This window comes from Rhinolophus sinicus, linkage group LG04, assembly GCF_036562045.2.
Source record: "Rhinolophus sinicus isolate RSC01 linkage group LG04, ASM3656204v1, whole genome shotgun sequence".
NCBI lineage: Eukaryota > Metazoa > Chordata > Mammalia > Chiroptera > Rhinolophidae > Rhinolophus > Rhinolophus sinicus.
In genome coordinates, this window is record NC_133754.1 from 29,291,325 (window position 1) to 29,315,051 (window position 23,727).

The following is a 23,727-nucleotide window of genomic DNA, read 5'->3' on the forward strand; positions in this document are numbered from 1 at the left end:
TAATATAATGCAATATAACATGCTGTACTGTACTATACTATATTGTATTACACTAAGGGTATTTTACAGTTTCCATCCTAATACCTCTCTTAATTAAAAATCTATGTATTTTACATTTACTAATTTCCTCAAATACACACCTTCCTTTGTAATGTCAGGAAACTTCCTTTGATCCAACCTCTCAAAGTTAAACACCAGAGGGCCCAGTCCTAAAACCTCCTCATGGCAAAGAAAAGCACACTTTGAATTAAGCCAATGTTTTCGTTGTTTGGGTCCATGCTGTCACCTTTTTTCAAAACACCTGTGACATATCATCTCGTCAATGTAGTAACCCATTACACAGAATAATTTGGCTGGAAACAAATAGGTTTACATACCAGTTTGGAGAAAAAAATAAAACAAAAAGCAAAGATGAAAGATAGCTTGGAAGGCAGGAAGGAAAAAACAAAGAAGAAAGGAAGGGAGGGAGGAAGGGAGAGATGGATGGATTACGGCAGTGTAGAAATATAGGATGAATTGGGTAAAATAATTTATCAATGTAACAGTATGGTGTTGGGGAAATATAATTTAAAAAATATACTCGTAAAATCTTCTTTCAGCACAGGGAACCTCTCCGCAAAGGCAGTACAGAAAGAAACACTTGCATTATTGAATAAGCCTTCAACCAGACCGTGGTGGACATCACAGGCAAGCTGCTAAGAGATTGGAACAGACAGGAAACTGACCCCCTTACACAGCCAAGCAGACACAACCCATTACATATTCTCGAGATGAACAGTAGCTAGTCCTAAAGTCAGAGCAGTTGACAGCACCATTTGTCACAAGGAGTTCACCGTAACTGCACCTGATAGTTGGGGGGACCATTTGTATGGGTAATTGGCTTTACCAGGGGAAAAACAAACTTCTCATATCTTTATGACAGGAAGTACTTTTGCATCTTGGAACAAGGCACCCACAGAAACTGGGAGATTGGAGTGCTATCTTTTTTGGTGTTTACATTTTAAAGAGATGGCTTGCCAGTCTCTGAAAAAGACATTCCCAGATCAGAATGCTGACAAAAGGCCTATCTGATTTTCAAAAGGATTCATATATCCAGTTGACTCTTGACTCAACCACTGTGCAGTTGAAAATCTGTGTATAACTTTTAATTTTCCAAAAACTAATCATCCATCAATATCCTTGAAGGATTGGTTCCAGGATCCCCCAAGGATGTCAAAAATCCGCAGACATGAAAGTCTCTTATGTAAAATGGCGCAGAACCGCGCATGCAGTTGGCCTTCCACACCCGCAGATTCCCAACTGCAGATGGAAAATGCCGTCTTCCATCTGCAGTCGGTTGAATCCACAGATGCGAAACCTGGGGATACTGAGGGCCAACTGTATATTTACTGAGAAAAAGCTGCATGTAAGTGGACCTGAGCAGTTCCAATAGGTGTTGTTCACCTGCATTTCAAAGATGAACGAGTACATGTAATAAGTTTCCAAAGGTAAATGGTCTGAGAAAAAGAAGGGGAAGCCATTACTGTCCTTATGTTCCCTTATTTTCAACAGGAAGAATTAAGCCTCTTATAATTTGCAATTGTCCTTACAATGGGCACCACTGATTGTAACCCACAGCAAACCCACTGGGTTTACACTGAGGTTTGGGCCACTGGTAAGAGGGTGGTCAGGAAACTGACCTGAAGCTGTTCTGGTTCAGAGATCTCGAGCATCCCAGGGCTGGTCTTGTCCACTGGGAGTTTGGTGATAGCAGTTCCCTAAGTAATTCAGTGCTTCCCCCACTTTAATGTCAGTGCAGATTTGGCCCTGGGGATCTAGGGGCTGAGCCAGGGTTCTGCATTTCTAATACACTCCCAGGTGATGCTGCAGCTGCTGGTTCAAGCAAGGCCTGCACTGGGAGTAACAAGCAGCTGTGTTCAGTTCTCCTTAGAGTCATAACCCCCCACTTTTTACCAGATCCATGCCCTTGAATAAATCTTTTAGCCTCTTTAATTATAGAGGGTAAAGACCCACAACTGAATAAATTCTTTACTGAGAAAGTTAAGAAACTGTTTCTTAGAACAGCAAAGCCTTCGTGCCTTAAAGGAGCCTTAAATCACACCAGGTTTAGCCCTGAAAGAGACCTGTCCTGTCCTTGACTACTTTTAGCTCCCAGTTTTAAGGCAGCACATTCCACTGGTACATAGCTTATAATTTTATAGATGGAGATGCAATCTGCTTCCTTATACTCTTGACACATTGGGTCTCCTTACATGATCTGGGAGTACAGAGAATAAAATAAGATGAAAACAGCTTACAACTCCGTAATACTTCAGAGCGTATAAAGCAAATTTATGTTGATTATTTGATTTTATCAACATAACCCTTAAATATTTGGAGCCAGCAATTTTTCACCACTGTCTTATCTTCTGTGGGTGAAACTCCCCAGGGTTTGCAGACCCTTCCCCACCTTGATTTCCTTCATTGATACTCACTGTAGTTTTTAGTGTCTACTTTTAATTGGATACAAATTAATGGCAATTAAAGAATTAGGCCTTATCTCAGTAAATAATTCCTAGTAAAGACTCCCTCAATATAAACATTTCTTTTTGTTAAGTTAATGTGCTTCATTAGTAATAAGTATTCCCTTCTTATAAATAGGAATAAACCAAATATTCTTATAGAAGAGTAGGTACCATATAGGTTTGTTAAATATTTTTCTCCTTCTTTTCCTAAGAAGATTTGTTATAAACAAGTTTTTGTCTTACATATCACATACCATACTAGAGGAACTAAGATTTTAGGGGAAAAGAAACCATGTTTAGGAAAATCCTAAATGTTCCATGGCATAGAAGGGTTGCAATGTTAACTCGCCTTTCACCATGGTTGGCTCTGATTCTCAGATACTCTTTTCTTGCAAAGAGAGCCTCCACATAGTGACGAGGAAGGGGACTGTGTCTTCATGAGATTAGAGGAGGGTGGGGCTGGCATTAGCAGATATGTTAGTCCTTGGTATGCGGTATGCCCTGGCTGCCCTGCCGGCCTCTGCTATGTCCTGACTTCACTTGTCAGCTGGGAGTCCTGCCGATGGTGAACCTGGTTTATTCCTTTGCTGCCGGGAAAAACTCTGGGTCTTCAACTTGTCCACTACCCAGTCCTTTGGCTCATGAAGTGTGCCCAGAAGTGCTGTCCCCAAGACAGGTCAACTATGTGTCCACTCAGCTTCTATGTATGGAATGAGAAAGCCTAAAGAGTGTCCGGCTAGATCTTTGTTCTGTCTGGCCTCACTGCTCCGCCCTCCTAATAAGGCTCTCTGCAGGGCAGTCTCCTCCCAGAATCCCACAGGGGGAAGTGGAAACTGAGCATAATCCTCCCACTGTTTCCTGACACCTAGTAAACCAGTGCCCCACCCCCACACACCATACAACCACTGCCGCTTCCCCAAATGACCCTCAAAAAGGAAAAACAGGATGACATCTCCATTCTCACTCTCCTCTCTCCCCCTTCCCACAATCTCCTGAGGCCAAAAAAAAGACTGTTTCCCCTACTTCCTTTTCCAGTCTTGACCTCCTTTACATGAAACTGTGATCAGACTTGCAAAATCCACCTAATAGCACACTAAAAGAGCCGATAAAGAAATTCAGATAACGTGTCAGATGAAGTGGCATAGAAGGTTTGATTCTTGCTACAAAATCCTATTCTTTTAATGCAAGGAACTGAATGTTATACTTTTGTCTTTGCATTCTGTGCAGGCACTCTCAGTCTCTTCACACCCTTCCTTCCTTCTTCCTTGCCACAAGAACCATGAGTTTGTACATGCAGCTGTGTGCATGAGGGTAGGGTGAAATCCTCCCTACTCTGTTTGCTGACATTGATTCCTAGGACCATGGCAGCCCCTTTGAGACCATGAAGACACCTTGACAAAGGGGAGACAGGTGACACTGAGGAAAGTAGAGAAGATAAATGGGGAAAAAAATTAATCCTGGATGGTGTCTTTGAACTACTGAATTAACCAAATGTGGAAGTGACTTGCTTAAAAATTTCTATGTAAAATAATAAATTTTCCTCAATATTTAAGTATTTCTACTTGGATTTTTATTACTTGGAGCAGAAAGTATCCAAACTGCTGTGCTGTCTGTCTGTAACATTCCTAATTCCCTCCAAGGAAGAGGAATAACCTGACTGATTTAGGCAAAACATTAAAGGAAACAAATGATGTTAATGAGATTAACCCTAGAAATAACAGATATGAGTATGAAAATTCAGGGTTGTCTCTCTGATTCTCACCACCATTGCCCTTATTTAGAATGTCGCTATCATTTCTCACAATAAATTGTAATAACTACCTCATCTCAACCACCACCTCTAATCTGGAGTCTCTTACTAAAACACAAATCTCATATGACTCTTACTTAAAACCCTTCCATGGCTCTCCCTGGTCTCCACGATGAAATCCAATCTGCTGTGCGTGTTCTATGAAGCCCTGCCTACTTTTTCAGCTTCAGTTTTTACTCATCACTGCCTGGCATTCTGTGCGACAATCACCCCAAATCTGAGCATTTCTGAACACAGAGTGTCAGTTCTTGCCTTGGTGCGTCTTAGGTGCTGTTCCTGGCACTTGGGATCAGCCTCCCCAGGTGATAAAGGCTGGCAAACTCTCACTTATCCTTCTTAACTCAGCTGAAGTTTTGCTGCATCCAGACACCTCTCCCTGAGAACCCTGGGGAGGGTGCCCTGGATTCTGTGTGTTAATTTTCCCTTGCCTGCGCCTCTCTTGCGGCGACTCTCAAATGCAACAGCACTTCATGTACGTCTGCCTCCCATAAAGACTCTGGATTTATTGGGAAACCAACCTTGCTGATTTGTGTATCTTTATCATTTAGCACCGCTCCTAAGATCCAGAGAGACAGCAGCATATAGCCCGGTTCCGATGGGTTCAGATCTTGGGACCACCATATCCTGAGTATAGGACTTTGAGCAAGTAAGTTAACCTCTCTGTACTCTAATTTCCTTACCTATTAAGTGGGGAAGATAGTAATAGCTGCAATTGATAATAGTAATAATAAACAGCATTGCTGTGAGGATTAAGTGAATGTATTCATGTTCAGATATTTAGAACAGTGTCCAACTCATAGTAAACATCCAGTAAATATTATACTTTATAACTAATATTAGCACTCAATAAATATTTGTGAACTGTGCTAAAGGACTGCAAACTATTCTAGTCCACTCTCTTCTCTAAGGAACTAAATTGTTTTGGAAGTCACAGATTATAAGGGTAGTGATTTCTTTTCCCAAACATATTTATATTACAGCCTATGATGCCCCATGTCACACACAGAAGGTTTATCGGGTACCCAACATTTGCAAGGACGTTGGAAGCGGTGAACACTACTGCTTCTCATGCATATCCCACAACAAACAGCAAATGTCTAATGTGAGCCCCTGGTTCATCTCCTGCTTGATGCTTAGGGCTAAGATGATGTGAGGGCCAGAGAGCCCAGTAGGACAAAAACGTGAGTTGACAGAAACATAGTGGTGAAGTCCTGGACTCTGCATGAAAAACCAGTACTAGGAGCTTTGTAATCTCAGAAAGTCACTTACCCCCACTAAGCATCAGTTTCCATATGGAAAATGGGGGTGATAATGTCTGCTCCACCTACCTCACAGGACGGATACAAGAAATAGATTAATTAAAGCATGTGAATATTCATTTGTCAAGCACTTGATAATTCACAAAAAGCAAAAGATTTGCTAATTACCCCATCAAAAACCTTCTCTGAGCTCTGCACAGTCAGTTTTTCTGACCCATGGAACACCCCCAACTACGAGACCTTGCATAAGACCTGACATTAATACAATTGTGTGTGTGTGTGTGTGTGTGTGTGTGTGTGTGTGTGAAGGCCTGACACATCTACCTACTCTCCATATTCTATCTCACATCCTAAAAAATCAAATTACTTACTATATTCCTATCAGGAATAAAATAGAATTTATTCCAATCTCTACCAGACAGTAGGGTAAAATTAGCTTCAAATGACTGTGAAAGAGCATAATGTTCTAGTTTACCAGAAACCAAGGAAACCTAGTATATCCAGCAGCAATTTTTCTTCCTTCTTATTCTTTCTTTGTGGTGAAGCTGAGAATAATGCCCTTAGGTTTTTCCCACTATATATGTAGATGGGGAGCAGAAAGAACCTGCAATGGAACAGAGTCAGAGATGGTACAATTAAAAAGGCTAAGATAAATTGTTGATGTTTTAACATGGTGCTTTTTTACTACCAAAGTCACCTCAAATTGACAATTTTAATATAACATAATTTAACAAAAATATTGTTTTAGGGATAAGAAAATTTTATAAAACGAAACATATTGGGTGAAGTATTGCTTGTGGTGTAATTTTAATTCTGAAAGATCTTGCTAAGAGGGCTTTTTAAAATAGGTTCTCCCTGAGATGAATATTTAGGGGGGGTGGAATTCCTACAGGATGATTTATAGCAAAATTATATGAACAGAATGAAGGACAGAAGAATTTTATTAGAAAAGGGTCTCATTTCCACAAAATATAAATTATACCTTTTAGAAAATATATTGAATTTTATTAATATTCTGTGGACAGCCTGAAGTGTTAATCTCCACCCCTACCTATAAGACTTTCATTATGATGTACAAGGTGTATTTACCCTTTAACCAAATAATTTTTGAGCAACTCAGTGGAGCCTCCAATTTACATATCCTACAAAATATATTCAACGCATTTACAAAATCCTATACTATGTATTGTTGGTAACTTTTAATGATAGATATATATGGGGCATATATATATCCATATGCATGCTTTTGGCATTATCATGCAGGAACACACATTAATGATGAACTCACTGGATTGGCTATCCGAGAAGAATGTTTTTCCAACATCCACTGTTGTTATTGTTTTAAACATTGTTTTCAAGTAGAGATACAATCCATTTGAGTTTTTTTCAGTGCTATGATTAAAAAAGTCTGCCTTGCTTCATTTTGAAATTTAAAGTTAGAAGAATTACTCAGCACAGGCCATTGAGCACTATATTTCATCTGGCATTTGAAAATGACCTCATTTAGACCTTGGTAACTAATATTTTTGATAAGGAAATTGACTTATTACGATACAGAGAACTTGGTTATAAATCCTTTTTCAGTCTCTGTCTGTCTTGAAAATTGAGCCTTTCTTGGGCTGGTGATTTTGTTGTAAGAAACACGAGTAAAGTGACTGTTGGTGCAGTGTGAATTTCAGTAAGGGCAAGCGAGAATTTAGATTTTATATTATTTGGAAGTGAAGACTGAGAACTAGAATGAGGACAAAGCCAGGAGATTAAAGACAAAAGACTAGATTAATTTTGACTCCTAAATCGATATTATCAAATATGTTTATCTTAAATAAATATACAGAGAACATAGCAATTAATAAATGGTATTGCCCAAAGGCATGCAAAATAGAACACAGGCTCCCTGTTCTATTCAAAATACCTGTATAATATACTACTGCAAAAATTATTATTCTCTATTTATAAAATGGGAAGAACTTCATTTAAAAAGCTGGGCCTAAGTTAAAACCAGAAGTCAAGCCTTCCTTTACACCTAAAAAAAATATTACATTGATTCCTCAGTGAGTGCTGCTGAAAGCCAACTTCTCTTCGCATCTCCATGAAAAAGAGAACATTGAAGACAAGTCTGTTCAAAGTAGCTGGGTATTTGAAATCATAACACCTTGGCATTTCACCTAAGCCCTTACATAAATCTGCAGCCCCGGGGAACTGCACAGGATGGAAATCTCTAGTGTTTATTATCGGTCAAAATGGCAAACATCTCCAGGTAATAAAAATGGAAGTACAACAATACAATTTAACACAAACATTTCTGGCTTGCCCTCATAATAAATGCTCAAATTCAGGAATCAATAGCGTTTTCATAAGGGATAAAAAGAATTAAAACCCAACACCTATCAATGTATGTCCCTAAAGGAATAAACGAGATGGCACAAAGGAAAAAAGATTTTGGAATTGTCCCTATCAATCTATATGGAACCACCAGCATCATTCTCTAACCATGGAAGTTTAGAGCTGTAAGCATGCCGGAAGGATTCTCTAATCTACAATGCACATTTTCACATTTGAGGATACAATGAGTTGTTGTGATGTGTCTAAGGTCACACAGCTAACAAATGGGAAAGCCAGGACTTGAACCAGGGTCTACCTATAGCTATGTATATCTTAACCTCCATTGTTTTTGAGGCGCACAAGGCTCTGACAAAGTGCAACATGGTCAAAGACATTAATAGTAACCTTTACTTTTAAGGGGAAACAAACCAAATAAATCTATCTCCGGTCAACAAAATTTAATTCTTTCTCTACATCGTCCTTGGTCACCCACTCTGGTTTTCATAGTTTATCATTACAGATGAAAAAACTGAAAGGTTGAGGTATTAGACCTGGTGACCACAGATAAATCTTCAACAAAATTTAAATTATATGTGTGTAGTGTGACCTCTTATGTTTTTATTATAAGTTTATTTTAGTTTTATTCATTTATGTATTTACTTCATTCCAAAAAGAAGTTAAGATGGCATTGAAGTTACACATACATGGGTTTCATACCCCTTTTGTCAAGCCTCAACATGTGTCACTCAAAACTTAATATCATAATAAGATAACCAGACAGTTTTCCTTCTTGGTTCCATCTGATGACTTGTCCTGCTGACCCATCACAGCTGTGACTATTCCAAGATTTGCCCAAGATGAAGTCACAGTTACCACATAATACAATTTTTCAATAAATCAAACACAAACTGCTTGTTTCATTCACATTGTTTATACAGAGCTGATCCAAAAAAAAGAGAATATGGCTCATTCATTTCTAAGGCTTATTCCTAGGTGCTACAAAGCAATTTCAGGCATTCATTTAAGTGACATGGTATTCCCAAAAGTCTCTAAAATAACCAGTATTGGGGCAACTTCTTTGTCTGTGTACTTTTTCAATTTTATGCTTTGGTCACTCAAGCTATTGTCAATGAAAATTTGGAATACAAAAGGAAAAATGAGAAGACGTGAAATATTCTTTTTGGCAGCACTTGGTGGCTTTAAAATAAAAAGTCGGCATCCTCTCTGCTCTATAGCTCAAAGCATCCCATTCGATGGCATCTTTTCAAATGGCCTGAAATGTATTCCTCGCTTCCCTTGATTTATCCCCCTGTTGGCCCCTGCAGGAAAGCATCATTTTTTTTCCTCCTGCCCTCTATCTTCTATATTTCATTTCAGGTGTCTATTGAGGCAACGAAAGATAAAGCTCTCTGCTTTCCCTTGTACTAAAGTTCTATATGGAATCAGTTCACCTGTCTGTCACTCCTCATTAAATTCTTACCCTCTTCATTCACATCCTGATCTTTGCAAATGAACATTTGCTTAATAAATGTTCCCAAGACTAACAGTGCAGAGTGAAAATCCCACACAGCAGTAAATTATTAACTCAGTCACAGAGGGAGTGCCATATATGACTTTTCAGAATGAGTTATTATGTGGATCATCATGTAATTATGAATTTTTCAAGCCATGATAGAGGAAAATTGAATATTTAATATTTTATGGACATATTCTACACTGAGGACATCTTTCAAAATTTTATGATAATTTTTAGAGTGAGTGAAGAGCAGAACAAAAGTTACAAAATAATTGCAAACTTGAATATTTAATCACTAGGGACATTGTTGGTTATTTCTCAAATTATATAATGTAACCTAGGCTGTGAACTTTTAATCATAGTGTATTCAAATGGGAAAAGAAGTGCATTAAAAGCAGTCTGTAAACATGTTTTGGTTGTTTAAGAAATAAGAATACAGACTTTAATGTTGTCAAATTAAGATCTTAGGGTATAAATATTCATGTGAAAGGCAATCTTGAGTGATTTGTTCTGAATACGCTATTGTTGAACAAAAACTTTTTAAAATGAGCTATTTTAAAATGCTCAAAGTAAAAACCAAGGAGTAAACACTAAAACATCCTAAAACCTTTGACTGAAAATAAAATGAAATTGGTGTTTATCCAAAAATTAAAAACTGCAAGAAATAGCTTTCATGAAAAAAAAATTTAAGGATAAATTAAAAGATAATTCTATGCCAACTAAACAAGATTTTATGAATTGTCCTATGTCTTTATACAGATGTATGCATTCATAGTAGAGCATAATATTTAGCACTTCTGTTGTCACTCCTGTATTAACTTTGAAAACTAGAATATTTTGATTCCAAATTATTCTTAATATAATAGGCTCTCCTTGGTTCCAGGAAGTCATTTCCCAGTGCTAATGCTAACAAACTTTAAGAACATTTGAACTCAGAGGTTCTCAACCCTGAGTGCACATCACCACTGCTTAGTCCCACCTCCTGGGGATTCTGAATTGGCCTGAAGTGAGGCTGGACACTGATATTTTTTAAAACTTTTCAAATTATTTTAATTTTCAGCTATGGTATAGAATCACTAAAACTGCCATCCAGTTTCCAGAGGTCAAATCAATATATACTTTTAAAACCCCAAAGCATCAATCTTTTGGGTGCTCTGAGTGTATGAGCACTAAGGATACAGAAATGACCAGTAAACAGCTCTGGTTCGCAAATTGCACATAATTTAATGAAACACACATATTAATAACTGTAATTCAATGCAATTGCTGCTATTAGAGCGGTAGGTGCCAGGTGATACAGCAGTGGACGAGAAAACCAACATTCAAGGTACCAAATAGAAATTTTTGAACCTGAAATCTGACTAAGAAATAAATATGACTACCCTGTTTCTTGTATTCCTTCATTCACTCTTTTTGTTCACTTGTTCAATTATTTATTCAACAAGCACTCATTAAATGACTACTATTTTCAAAATATTGTCTTGTTGTTTTTCTCACAGACGATGGAAGGTGATTGAAAATAAGGAGACTGTGTCTGTTTGTTATTGTTGTATAACAAACTACAATAATATTCAAGTGACTTAAAACTACAACTATTTATTTGTTCATGCTTCTGAGATTGCAAATTTAGGCTGGGCTCAGCAGTTTTATCAGAAAATTTACTCATCTTGCATTATTGAACCTTTGTACCCCTTGAATAGCGATTGTTTATTTCCCCCACCCCTGGCCTCTGGCAACCACCCATCCACTCTCTGCTTCAATGTCCTTGACTATTTTAGATACCTCATATAAGTGGAATCACACAATATTTGTCCTGGGACTGACTCATTTAACTTAGCATAATGTCCTCAAGGTTAATCCATGTTGTTGCGAATGGCAGAATTTCCCTCTTTTTTTAAGGCTGAGTAATAGTCCATTGTGTGTGCGTGACATTTTCTTTATCCACTCATCCATCAGTGGACATTTAGGTTGTTTCCATATCTTGGCTATTGTGAATAATGCTGCAATGAACACAGGAATGCAGATGTCTCTTCAAGATCTTGATGTCAATTCTTTTGAGTAAATACCCAGAAGTGAAATTGCTGAATCATATGGTAGTTTTTGTTTTAATTTTTTTGATGGACCTCTATACTGTTTTCCATAATGGCTGCACCACTTTACATTCCCACCAACAGTGTACAAGGGTTCCAGTTTCTCTACATCATCGCTAATACTATGATATTTTAAATCAGAAATCAAAACTATGAAAAACAATATAACTTGGAATAATCTCATAAAGAAAACTCCCAAACACTTTAGAAAAAAAATCAGACTGGTATAAATGGCAGAAGCAATCATGTATCTGGTGAGAAGACTAAAAACTGTAACATGACAATTTTTCCCACACCTATTACACATTTTATGCATTTCTAGTCCCAATGGAAGTTTTTAGAAAACAAATTTGATAAACACTCCTGAAATTCTTCTGGTAAAGTATTTAAACTATGACTAAAAGAAGAAGAAAACTGGGAATATGGGTGATTTTTTTTCTCTATTTTACAAGAACTTTTGTGGTGTTTTTTTTTTTTTAATTATGATAAAAAATGTAGAGTATAGCAAAAGGAATATAGTCAATAATATTGTAATAAGTATGTATGGTATCAGATGGGTACTAGATTTATTGGGGTGATAGATGGGAGGGGGTTGCAGGCAGGGTGAAAAAGGTGAAGGGATTGAGAAGTACAAATTGGTAGTTACAAAATAGTCATGGGATGCAAAGCAAAGCATAGAGAATATCATCAATGATATGGTAATAATTATGTATAGTGCCAGGCGGGTACTAGACTAGTCAGGGGGATCACTTCTTAAATTATATAAATGTCTAACCACTAAGCTGCATACCTGAAATTAACATAAAATAATACTGAATGTCAAAATAAATAAAGTGTAAAATAAATTTTAAAAACAGTATTTTAATTTGTGACTTTTTGGTCATTAGATGTCCAAAGTATTATTAAATCCATAATATATGCAAATCTATTGTTGATTAAACATAATAATATTTTCCTATTCATGAACTTTTAAAATTGAATTCACTCAGTGCTAATCTTGAAACAGGGATGGTGTTAAGTTTCTGAGGATTTAAGATAAATAAGATACAGCCCCTGCTCTTAAGCGAGTTCACAGTCCTGTGTAAAGATGGAACTAAATACACAGTTACAATATGGTGCTCTCAGTGCTAGCACAGAGGTACCCACAGGGTCCAATAGAGCCAGATAGAAGGAACCCCTGGAAAAAGGGCCTTGAACGAAAACTTAATAGATAAGAAGTTGGGTTATGGGAGGGAACACTGACTGATAAGACTGAAGAAATAGTCAAGTGCCAAGGACTGTACCTTTTCTCTGCTTAAGCACCAGGCACTGAGGAGGCTGACAACCCATCAAACACCCTCAATAGCTCTATTTCTGGAATTACAGTTTACCTCTCAGAGAGATGTGCACAGGTATTCATCCTTCAAATGCATTTTCATCAGTGCAGGTAGAGTTTGGTTCAAAATAAATTAGAACTTAGGGCATCAATCATATTTTTTAAATCCGTATTTACTGGTGAAGTCTTATTTTATAAAATAAAATTGCTGATCATTCATCTTTCTTTTGACCACCTAGTCGTCAAGCTGAAGACACTTAACAACCACCAAGCAAACTGAACTGAGAAAGTACCATAAGATGTTGAAACACTGCAAGCACAATTGCGTTCAAGCATCACTTTTGAGCTAACACAAAAATCCCTTTCTCACCTTGCCCTGGGTGTTTCAACCAGACCAGCAAAACTGCGACCACATTGGGCTGAATATAACACGAGAGAACCAGCCTTGCACTTGAAGTTTGTTTGTTCTTTTTCAGCAGATGGCCAATTTGTGGTGTACAGAACAGCTGCTTTTCAACATAATAACTGAAGATCATGAGAGTCATCAGGAAGGAAAAAATGGAAGATAGGGGTAAGTGTTTTAGAAGTGAGGGTGCTGATGACAGGAAAGGAACCAAAAGAGCAAAGAAAAGAGGGCTGCAGGTAGCTGAAATCCACTCCCCCACTAGAATCCAAGCCAGTAGTCATGGCACATGTGGTGCATAAAGATCAAGAATAGCCCAGAGACTAGCCAAGAAAAGCATCAAGGCCTGAAAGTAGATTTCCCTATTTTGGTGAAACGGGTCTCATTATCAAGTAAGCACCAGGTAGATTAACCTGTCTCATCCCAAACTATTGCTTCTAAGCACATTTTCTAGGTGCTCTCAGGTCCCTATGGTCAATAAAGAGTCCATTTTCCCCCCTCACCCCCAAGCTGCATCTAGAAAAATTCATAGCTAGTACTATTTTTGATTTATTAGAGTAAGAGAGAGCTTGCTAAAATTAGCTCAAGTCAAGTCTTTTGGAGATTGGTACACTTGTTACTGCTGCTAGCATTTGATCCTAATTTTGGATGTCAAGTGCTAGCACTAGATGCAGAGCCATCTTTCTCTTCAGTTTGTAGACTCAGCCTGAATTCTTGACAGTGCCCACATGTAAGTTACTTCAGAAATATTATCTAGCACTTCTGGATCAGGCAACTCTGCTAGGGTACACAGAATGTACAAGGCAGAGTCCTTGCCCTAGTGGACCATCTAGACCAGGGGTGTCCAAACTGCGGCCCCCGGGCCAACTGCGGCCTGCAATCCATTGTTAATTGGCCCTCAGCAAATTCCAAAAATATATTTAGTTTACTTAAATAAACCAGGTGAGGCAATACGTACTTCATCTCGAGTGAGTGGCCCGGCTGTTTGTGTATTTTACCGCATATGGCTCTTGGTAAAAAACGTTGAAAAAAGTTTGGACACCTCTGATCTAGACAAATAAAAGGGCAATGACACATTTTATGAGTCTTATGTCATGAGAATATGAACAGGATGGGTTGAGGGCATGGTAGTGGGGAATTTATCCCTGTTCTGTGAGATCAAGGGAGGCTTCCAGGGGAATGAGCTACAGGTGAATAACAGTGAAAGAGTCTTTAAGACAGAACTAATAGCAATACAATCAAGGGGGCAGAGCACATGGCCTGCCCAGAGAATTTGAGGCAGATCAAAATGGTTGGATCAGAAGGCATGAGAAGGATGTCCGTAACACATGCAGATGGAGAGATGGAGACGAGATCATGAAGCCATTTAAGAAGGTTGAAGGTTATCCTTAAGTCAAAGGAAAACCATTAGAGGGTTCTAAAGAAAGAGTGATGTGACCCTCAAGTTGTAAGTAATTTCAGAGAACAGACTGGTGGTTACCAGAGCCAGAGGTGTGGAGGTATGGGTGAAGGTAGTCAAAAGGTAAAAACTTCCAGTTATAAAATAACTGGATAAGTCCCACGGATATAATTGTGATTATAGTTAACAATACTGTATTATATATTTGAAAGGTGCTGAAAGAGTAGATCTTACAGGTTATCACAAGAAAAAAACAGTGTAACTGTGTGGAGGTGGATGTTAACTAACCTTATTATGGTAATCATTTCACAATATATATACATAGCAAATCATTATGTTGTACACTTACAACTAACACAATGTTATATGTCAATGATAGCTCAATTAAAAAATAATTTTTTCAGCAAGAAATTGGATCTGAATAACGTGTTACAAAGAAATCAGTAAAATCAATTATCTGACTAATTTATAGAGTTCACAGAGCCCAACTTGGTATAGAGACCCAACATGTCCTGCCTTCACTTTCAGCTCAGATCTTCCGAGTCTTAACTATTTAACTCTTTTAGGGAGTATGCTTTTAAAACATCAACATATTAGTCAAGCCCTCACTGGGAAAGTTGAGCAGCTCTGTATGGCTGCCCTCACAGTGCTGGGTCTTCAGCCTGAGGCCCACCACTACACCACCTTCAGTGTGGATTAAAACCAAGCAATCCACACCCTATTCATAATTGATCATGAACTTCAGCATCAGGAAGCTCTGGGCATTTGGGGACGGTCTGATTGATTGTGATGAGTAAGTATCGTGCCTACTTGAATGAAAGCCAATAAAGTCTCAGGGTGGGTTTTCACCCCTTCCTTTTAATTCATGGAACTGTAAAAAATAATGTACCAGACACCTGTTCAAAAATGGCAAGGGAGACTTTTTTCAAGACTATTGCAATAGAGGACAAGACTTTATGACATGGTCTAATGGAAAAGCAGTGAAGGACTTGTAGGGGGGAGGTTGGTCAATGTGATTAGGCCATCTGTGCTTACTAATTGGCTTTTATTGAAATAAGGCTCCTATATTCTCACACAGACTGGGACATAGGGTTGCTACGAGTATCTCCTGCTGATGACTGCAGTTTCAAAGAGCTAGATCCCAGGTCCCTGAGAAAGATTTTTCTCAAGGGTTGTAGAACATTTCATCTTAAAGGGGCAGAGAAAGAACTGACAACTGCAAGTTTCCTAAAGTAAATGTTTTAAGGAAAGGGAGATCAGGGCCTAGAATCAGGAAGAACTCTGTCTAAAGTTCAGTCAAGCTGAGGGCAACATTGAGGACATCCTGGTCAAAAAGAACTTCAAATCTTATGAGCAATGTTTTTCTTGAGGCAGCATAGTGAGCGAGAAGTACTGCACTTCTTAGGTGAATAGAATAGTTCAGGCTTTCAGACTCTGGAGTTATCTATCACACGGTGTGAGCCGTGGGAATTGTCAAGTCCTGTGTTGCCCAAGTGCTTTATGCTTATGAGGAGCCTCACCCTGTCCTGGTTTCACCTGAGATTCCCATGGCAATGCAAAAAGCAGAGGTAATGTTGGCTGATATGCACGTTGACGCGCTACAGCCCTTTAAAAGGAGAATGGCCATTTACTTTTGCCTTGGCAAATACAAACTAGCTTACCTATAAAGTTTATTAAAGCACATATGCCAAAATGTCTTCAAAGTGCTCCAAATCAGCTCTCTTCACTTCTTCTAAGGCTTTTTCATTCATCCATTTACTCAACAAACATTGATGCACCAGGCCCTGTGCTCGGCAATGGATGTACCACACACTGTCTCCCAAAACAGACATAAACTGTGCACTGTATACCTTTCAGTAATCATTGCTAGCGTGATATTAATATAATGATAAATATGTATTAAATATTTCTGACAAGCCCTATGCCAAGTATTTTGCATCTTTATATCATCTGTGTTTATAACAGCCCTATGAGTTCAGTACTATCATTACCAGCTAGCTGCTTTACAGATGGGGAACCTGAGTGGTGAAGTGAATTACCCAAGATTAAGTGACTATTAACAGGTGGAACAGGGACTTGAACCCAGGTCTCTGTGACTCTAAGCCTGGACTCAGCAGGAGCATACTCATTTATTATGATCCTGCAGAATACTATACAGAGCACTGTGTGCCTCCTTCATCCATTCAGTGTAAATTCAGCAAGTACATAGCAAGCACTTGAATTGTTTAGAATCCGTATTGTTTAGAGGAAATGCCCCTGTTCCCAGGCAGAGATGGCAAGAGATGATCTCTAAGAGGTCAGTAGCGCATGAGGTGTGACACGAAAATGGCAAGTGCTCCCAGACGACCAGCAGGGAATGTGTTTTGGTAAAAGAAGCAGGTCCCTGCCCTGGAGAAGGCCACGTTCATTAGTGCCACATGTCCCCAAATTCAGACCATAGTCGCAATTGTTGCTCTATCCACATATCACCGATAATATTTATCTTTAAGTAGACCCACTTCATACCATCACAAAGAATGAGGGGAAAGAGAGATTTAATTATTGTTATTAAAATAAATATAACACTATTCAAATGTAAATATTCATCTCAACTGCCACTGTGGGAAAGACTGCTTGCCCTCAGCCTTCCTGTGGATTCTCCATTCTGGGCATCATTCTACAGCTTCCAGGCGCAGCTCTCACTCTGGGAAAATACTCTAGACTTTTCTGTCTCTCCTCTACCCTATGTTCTACCTGTCACCACTGCGCACATTAATGAGTGCTCAAAGCCCCATGTACTCAGCGCCTTCATAGGTAACTCACAAAATAGTCTGCTAAAGGCACCTTCCTTGGAGAGTGTGCATAGAGTAAAACCCATCAATAATTAGAATTATTGTCTTACTTAATCTTCACAACAATCGGATGAAGAAGATGCTATTGTCTACTTTTTATATATAAGGAGACTGAAACTTGCATAGTGGCTGTGAAGGGATTTAAATAATTTGCCCATCAGCTAGTAAGTTGCTAGTAAGTTTGGAGGTCTGTGTACCTCCAACGTCTAAATCCTCTTACATACTAAGTTCATCAACTTTACTGTTGTTAATGGAAGTCCTACATTAAGTCCTATGATATATCACACAGAAAGATCACCCTCCCCATCCCACCTGCCCATCACACTCTCCTGCAGTTCATCTGCCACATGGTCAACACACACACACACACACACACACACACACACACACACACACACACTTAAAAACCTCTGATGAAACTTCTAAAAAGCAAAACTCTCTTGCTTCAAAGATTAAAGGATGGAAAAATGAAACAAAACAAAAAAACCTCTGATGGCTCGATGGCTGGCTTCCTGTGGCCCACAGGATATAGGCTAAAGTTCAAATTTTTTACAGCATTCAAGGCTTATCACAATCTGGCCACAACCTGACTTCCCTGAGCCCCTGCCCACTCACCTGGCAGCCACATTAGATCTCACCCTTCGCTCACCAGGTTATGCTCCCTATGGCTGTGCAAAGAGACAGCCAGAAATGTAGCAAGGTCAAAGTAAGGGCACGGGCGGGATTGGGAGTAGATAGACATGTTTGAACCCAACATAGGGAAAGTCACTTAACCTCTCAGGGCCTCCTCTATTTTCTTACAAACGAAACAAAACAAATCAAAAACACCAGTGAATAATATGTCTCCCTTCTAACAATTGGGCTAGGTTATGTGTCTGAAGCCTACCACACAGTGTGGGGTACTTTACACAGCAACTGGCATCTAGCAGACCTTCAAATACACGTCACTGTGATACCTGTGCCATAGTGCTTCCTCAAAAGTGGCCTAGAAGTTTTATTTCTTCTTACCTGATAAATGCTTATTCATTCTTCAAGATTAAATATCACTTTCTCTATGAAACCTTTTCCAATTTCTTCAGATACTATTAATTCCTCCTTCCTTTGCATTTCCCTAGCACTCAGCACCCAATTAAACTGTACTTTAAGTCGGCTTTTAATTACCTGTCACTTGTTTCTCTCTTCCATTAGATCATTAAATCTTAAGGAGACTGGATATCTACCAACTGCAGTAGTCAGCACGTAGTAAACTGACAGATGTTTGCAGAATGACGTAATGTGTGCCTTCCTCTCAGACATCATTTGTATTTGAACCATGCTAAAAAAATTAGACTGAAATTTTAGGCATTGAAGCAAGAGCAGTGAGGCAGTGGGTGGAAAGTGAGATCTTTCTCCAAAATCCCCAAACAGTTACATCCACTATGTAGAAAGCCATTTCAGTTCCAGAATCTTTGCAAATTATACTGGTTTTGCCTTGGAAGCATGAGGGAATTTTTGTGACAGGAAAAGATAATGCTTACAAAAGCTTTTCATTGTAAATGTTGATTATTTATGAACTCTTACAGGAAAGGGACCCTATGGGAAAAGCCACCCCCCCCCCAATTTATAACAAATGAATGTTGGAGTAAATCTCTTCATTAACTAGATACAGAAAGGAATTTATTCTTCAAAGTAATCATTCGTCTCTTCAGCCGCAAAGCCCCAAAGACTCTGCTTTCTAACGTGCTTCTAATGGGACAGACCTTTGCTGACTGGCTTAGTACAAGGATGACTTCAGCAGGTAGACCCCACAAAGCTAGCAGCCCAAAGCAAACACACGGCAACTCTGCCCAGAAGCCAGTGGGTGGCCTTGGCTGGTGAAAGCCCGTCCTTCAAGCAACTGAGGCAGGAGCCCATTAAAGGTGTTAATTTTACATGATGTGGCATGGCAAGTTTATAAATAAATAACAAATGAACATTCCCCACAGTTCCTCTCCTCGGAATGTCTGCGTACCTGCTACAGGCCTGGCAACAGTAGGAGCTGCTCAGATGCCAGATCCAGAACAGCTCCTCAAAAAGTGAGGGGGGAGGCATTTCTGTCACCAGGACTTTGATAACTTTTGATGCCTGCATCACTGGATCAAGCCACCTTAAAAAAATAACCAACTAATCTGCCCTCTGTGGTTCGATGTGCTCAATTTAAGATTATCATCATGAGCTGCGAGAACAAAACACAGATGTTAGAGTTTCAGAAAAATGTACTATGGGGGACCATTAGTAAAAAATACTGTTTAAAATATATAACATATGTAACTATTAAATGCATAAAAATCCCATGTACCAAGAGGCAAAACATGATGAAAGTTGTTGAATATTTTAAGTACTTATATTGCTGCATAAAATGGTTCTGTGTGGTAGAATTTTCTATTGCAGGAGATTTATGAAATTTTGTCAAAGTGTAGATCATGCTGAAGTCAGGGGAAATACCAGCACACTTTAGGTTGCTTTCTATTTTTAATTAAGTTTGAAACTGCATCTTTGTACTTGTGAGTGTGCATATAAATATATGTAAGTGCAGATGTGATTAACAATAATGCTGATCTATGCAGACATTCAAATTCACTCACAAAATGGCCCCCTCCCACTGCAGAGAAAATTACTTAATTGAGGTTGGGTCTGTGGAATCATAACGAACGGGATGTAGAATGGCAACATTTGGCCAGCATCATTCACCTCGCTCATTTTAAGAACCTCAGAGGCAGAAATTAAACAAGCCTTATTGGTTCCTGACCTGGATTTCCAACCTGGAGAGAAACCAGAACAACTAAATGTTATGGGACTTGTCATGTTTGCTATGTCAATAAAGACAGAGACTGACTGAGCTTGGGTGGTTGATTAAAATCCACCTACTGCTTATTCCGAGGGAGTAAGATAGAGGAAAATGTTCAAAGGCACCTTGATAACCGGGGTCCACGTTACTCAGCGTCCAAAATACTAAGCAAGTATTAACAAAGATGGAGTCGAGGGCAAATAACCAGGTCAGATACAGAGCAGTGAAAGTCTAAGAGGAAGGAAGGCAGAGAGAGAGAGGGAGGAGGAGATTGAGAGAGAGAGAAAGACAGAAAGAGAGAGAGAGAATGTAAACAGTAGACTTTTTAGACACAACCCAACTTTTTTCACCATACGCTCCCCTCCAACTCTGCTCCACCTCCATTGTTCTGGATCAAGCCCTCCTTTGAATTTCCATTGCACCCGGAGCCCATACCATACCATACAACCTGTCCTGTTTACATTGTTTTATGTGTTCATCTTCATCCTAACTAGATTTAAATTCTATTTGGAGGTCAGTAACTACATTATATATAGCTATTTCCCCAGGGCCTAACACAGTTTTATGTACATTAGAAGTTTCAGCAATTGCTCACTGGTTGAGTCAATATCAAGACATTTTTGCCCTCCAGCCAGGATTGATAGCAAGTGCCACCCATTCTTCCTCCATTGTGTCACATCTACACCTGTTCCAAAGTCCCTACAAAACATACAAACATATACCCTACAATGCATGATGATATTTTTCTATTTATTACACACTTTATTCTGTAACTTTTTTAACACAAGCATACATACAGATCCAACTCTTTCTTTCTAATAGCTGGATAAAATTCCATTGTGTGGCTGTACCACAATTTATTCAGTCATTCCCTTGCTGCCATTTATTTTAACATGATAACAAATATTACAGCAAATAAGTTTATCTATGTCATTTCATACTTATGCTTTTTTATATCTTTGTTAGATTCCCAGAGTAGGATTGTGGTTAAAAGTTACTTTGCAAAATTTAATTATTAAAGATACCTCCAGTTTACTTTTAAAAAATATTTAGTAAATCATTCTCTCATCATGAATATAGTTGCATGTCTATTTCCTCACATTCTTGGCAGCACTGGGAATTAGAAACCATTTCAATATTTACTAAGACAAAAGGATTGCTATTAGGGTTAGAACAAAAAATGGTATCTCACAGTTTTGTTTTGCATTTCTCTGACTGCTACTGAAGTTAAGTCTCTCTATTGTCATTTGTATTTCTGCTTGTAATAAATGCCATTCATAGCTTCTGCTCAATTTTTTTATATTTAATGGATAGGAATTCTCTGTATAATAAGGATTTTTCACTCATAATGATGCACACGTTGTTCTCTTAGATAATTCTTATATGTTTATAAGTTGTAAACTCCTTGCGGACAATGACTGTGTCTTAGAGCCTATCTCCCAATTCCTTCTTGCTAGCAACCCAGGCATAGCATATAATAATGTGTCCATTGAGGAAGTTCAATCAATTTATTCAACAATGTCAACCAACATCAATCAAAAGTGGTTTGATCATATGGTTAGACTGACCAAGCAAATCTTCATTTGCACAGTGGAGCATTCAGTATCCTAAAATGTCTGCTGGATTAAGTGAGGCATTTCCTTTTTAATCCAAACTTATTAAGGTCTACCCTTATCTCCAGCCTCACCCTGCTTAGTTCCAACACAGAGAGGACTTCATAGAATGCATTAGAGCCTGAAGGGGAAAAGTATAACTGTAAAGGATATTGGGGGGGAAATGAGGGAAGGGATTAAAACGGAGATTTTTGGTATGCACACACACTAACACAGAGCAGTGTTTTAATTATAGCACAAATCTGCCCACTCTATGTATGTCCTTGCTGATGCAACAAGACCCTGTCTTTGCTGATGCAACAAAGGCAGAACCTTAAAATGCACACAAAAACGTATTAGAGAGATATATAAATATAGCAAGCATTTACACTGTGAATATCAAGAGGAAACTAATTTTGTGCAATGGCAAGGAAAGTTACAAAATCTTCATTCTAGCAAAATTCACAACTATTTCAGGAATTTGGGGAACCATCCAGGATGTAGGACATCTATTTGAATGAGGTAAGAAAGTAACCAGGAGACTTAGGATGTGGGTGTAGGAGATATGCTGTCATGGCTTAAAATGGAAAAGAATTGGTAGATAAGCAAGGGGGCTCTAAAGAAAGATTTTGAAGTTTGAGATGGGGTAGATAAGGCTCATACATCCTATCAAAGAATTAAAATTTGAGTCACCATTATGGAGGCTTCGTTATTTTCATCCCCAGGTTATGACGCCATCTGCATCTCTGCCACCAATTTCCCTTCTGAATGGGTCTGTAGGGACCCACTGAGCCCTGCTACAGGAAATCAAAACTTCAGGGAAGTACCTTTGTTAATTAGATACTATTGATTAATAGAGGTATTCCAAGTGGAAAACTCCATTTAATTGATAAGTTATATTTATAGAAAAGTGTTGAATCATAGAACAGAATGAAGTAGAGCAAATAAAAATCATGTTTTCAAGAAATGTTTACTAATACAGGGAAAATCCTTATAATATGTGGAGTAAAAAAAGCAGGATATAAAATTGTATGCAGACTCTGACTTCATTTCAGTAAAGGACACACATATATTTTGCATATAAAAGTAAAGAAAAAAGATTTTTAAAAATATCACAAAATGTCAACAGTGGTTAGCTCAGTGGAATTTGCCAGGGATTTTGATTTTCTTACTTATCCTCCTCTGTATTTTACCAATAATTTTAAGATGAGCATTTGTTATTTTTTAAGTCAGCAAAAGTTATTTCAAAATAAATACCTTTTGTGATATGTTTTTAATGGAATCTTGGATAATATAATTATCAGTCATAGTTTCTCTTTATTTGCTCTCAACTAATTAATCTGAAGTCAAATTTCTCCTCAACCCACTTCTCATTCCTCTAGTTTCCATTCCTTCACAATCTTAACTACCTCAGAAGGATTCGCCAATGGTGTGGGGGAAATAGCACTTCTACCATTCTTTGCTCCCAACACTCTTGTACTGCCTCATGCAAAGATAAAATGAAAGAGGAGTAAAAAGTTATAAAAGTTGCTTTCAGATTTAAGTTTAACCACCTATGTCTTTACCCATGAGAAATTTTCATATGAGAAAGGGAGTTTGGAAGATTGCTAAGCAATAACTCACAAACTTGGTTCTGACAGTTTGGGTGTTTGCTTGTTTGTTTGTTTGAGAGACAGAGTGAGATTGTACTACAAACTCAAGCATATTTCCAAATGCTCTTGTATGTCTTAATACAATATTCATTTAAAAAGTGAACATCAAAGGCTTTAAATAGAAATATATGGAGGGATTTCATCACATGGAAAATTTGTGCTGTGTTGATGTTCTCTGTGTGATTTTGTGGGATTTGATTTGTTAGGATGAAGATGACGATGATGATG

General features: G+C 38.3%; 1 long non-coding RNA gene across 1 annotated transcript in view; it reads left to right on the forward strand.

Moving 5' to 3' along the window:
- LOC109453077 (uncharacterized) overlaps nucleotides 1-23,727 on the forward strand; it is a 231,395-nt gene that overhangs the window by 201,098 nt on the left and 6,570 nt on the right. Inside the window, exons 2-3 of the long non-coding RNA XR_002138239.2 lie at nucleotides 4,863-4,960; nucleotides 13,293-13,387. This is a non-coding gene — a long non-coding RNA (uncharacterized LOC109453077). The remainder of the gene's footprint in view (nucleotides 1-4,862; nucleotides 4,961-13,292; nucleotides 13,388-23,727) is intronic.